This window comes from Physeter macrocephalus, chromosome 20 (assembly GCF_002837175.3).
Source record: "Physeter macrocephalus isolate SW-GA chromosome 20, ASM283717v5, whole genome shotgun sequence".
In the NCBI taxonomy this organism is placed as follows: domain Eukaryota; kingdom Metazoa; phylum Chordata; class Mammalia; order Artiodactyla; family Physeteridae; genus Physeter; species Physeter macrocephalus.
In genome coordinates, this window is record NC_041233.1 from 30,439,838 (window position 1) to 30,442,063 (window position 2,226).

At 43.0% G+C, this 2,226-nt stretch overlaps 1 pseudogene; it reads right to left on the reverse strand.

Moving 5' to 3' along the window:
- Window positions 1-736: 736 nt before the first annotated feature.
- LOC112063616 (cyclic AMP-dependent transcription factor ATF-4-like) lies at window positions 737-1,633 on the reverse strand (annotated as a pseudogene).
- Window positions 1,634-2,226: the final 593 nt, after the last annotated feature.

Sequence of the window (2,226 nt, forward strand, 5' to 3'; positions counted from 1 at the left end):
TCTTCCAGGTTGTCCATTTTATTGGCATATAGTTGCTTGTTAATCTCTCATGATCCTTTGTCAGTTGTTAGTTCTCCTTTTTCATTTCTAATTCTGTTGATTTGAGTCTTCTCCCTTTTCTGCTTGATGAGTCTGGCTAATGGTTTATCAATTTTGTTTATCTCCTCAAAGAACCATCTTTTAGTTTTATTGATCTTTGCTATTGTTTTCTTCATTTCTTTTTCATTTATTTCTGATCTGATCTTTATAATTTCTTTCCTTCTTCTAACTTTGGGGTCTTTTTGTTCTTCCTTCTCTAATTGCTTTAGGTGTAAGTTTAGGGTATTTACTTGAGATTTTTCTTGTTTCTTGAGGTAGGATTGTATTGCTATAAACTTCCCTCTTAGAACTGCTTTGCTGCATCCCATAGGTTTTGGGTTGTCATGTTTTCATTGTTATTTGTTTCTAGGTATTTTTTGATTTCCTCTTTGATTTCTTCAGTGATATCTTGGTTATTAAGTACCGTATTGTTTAGCCTCCATGTGTTTGGTTTTTTTACAGTTTTTTTTCCTGTAATTGATATCTAGTCATAGAGCGTTGTGGTCAGAAAAGATACTCGATACAATTTCAATTTTCTTAAATTTACCAAGGCTTGATTTGTGACCCAAGATATGATCTATCCTGGAGAATGTTCCATGAGCACTTGAGAAGAATGTGTATCCTGTTGTTTTTGGATGGAATGTCCTATAAATATCAATTAAGTCCATCTTTCATCTAAAATGAGGTAGCCAGTGGCTGCTGTCTTGTTCTGCTCCAGTTTCCTCAGCTTCTTATTGAGCTTCTCACCCTTACTTTTGCTGCTACTATCTTCTCTCCAGGAGGGTCATAGGGTTTGGGGTGGACAGAGCCACCAGGGGCACGTCGAGATAGCAGGCTTCTACATGGAGAGCCCCTGGAGGTAGTGGGGCTATGCTGGGTACAGCCCAGATAGGAGTCAGGGCTCATACAGATGTCACTATCATTATCTGAGGGGGCATCCTCTTCCTTTATGCACTGAGGGATCACCATAATGTGATCCTATCCTCCTCAGAGATAACCAGTTCACTGCATAGCTCTAAACTGAAAGAATGATCTGGAGTGGAGGACAGGGCCCCTGGGGAAAGGGAAGAGGTTGTAAGAAAGTGAAGGGGGCACCCTGGTCATTTGTTGGTAAACTTTCTGGAAGATGGCCTATTGGGTTCACTATCTGAGGGAGCTCCTTATTAGTCTCCTGGAGTAGGTGGTCAAAAAGATCACACATGTCATACAACATGGCCAAAAGCTCATCTGGCATGGTTTCCAGGTCATCTATACCCAACAGGGTATTAAAATCAAACTCCATCAGATCCATTTTATCCACCATCCTATCTGTCCCAGAGAAAGCATCCTCCTTGCCATTGTCTGAGGCACTGACCAACCCACCCACAGCCAGCCATTCGGAGGAGCACACCTTAGCCTTGTCGCCAGAGAACCCATGAGGTTTGAAGTTCTTGGCCACCTCCAGGTAGTCATCTAGGAGACCTAGGCTCTCTTCAGCCCCCAAACCTGACTGGTCAAAGGGGGACATGAAGTCCCCCACCAACACCTTGCTGCTCAGGAAGCTCATCTCGGTCATGTTGTGAGGTTTTGGTGGAATCGAGGAATGTGCTTAATTTGAAGGTGTCTTTGTCGGTTACAGCGACGCTGCTGCTGAATGCTGAGAAAAGTGCCATGGCTTAAGCCGCTGGGGGGTGCCGCTGCAGAGCGTGGTGCTGCTGCCGCCACTGAAAAGGCCAACGCTGCCACAGGCACTACTGCCTCTAATATGCCATGGTGGCCGTGGACCCTCCGGGAGCGGGGGAAAGAAGGTGTGCCTTCACACAGAGAAACTACATCTATAGGTGGGAGAAGAAGAGATGGCTGTATTTAATTTTTGATAGTTTGATTAATATGTGTCTTGGCATGTTTCTCCTTGGATTTATCCTGTATGGGACTCTCTGTGCTTCCTGGACTTGAATGACTATTTCCTTTCCCGTGTTAGGGATGTTTTCAACTATAATCTCTTCAAATATTTCCTCAGATCTTTCTTTTTCTCTTCTTCTTCTGGGACCCCTATAATTCGAATGTTGTTACATTTAATGTTGTCTCAGAGGTCTCTGAGACTATCCTCAATTCTCTTCATTCTTTTTTCTTTCTTCTGCTCTGTGGTAGTTATTTCCACTGTTTTAT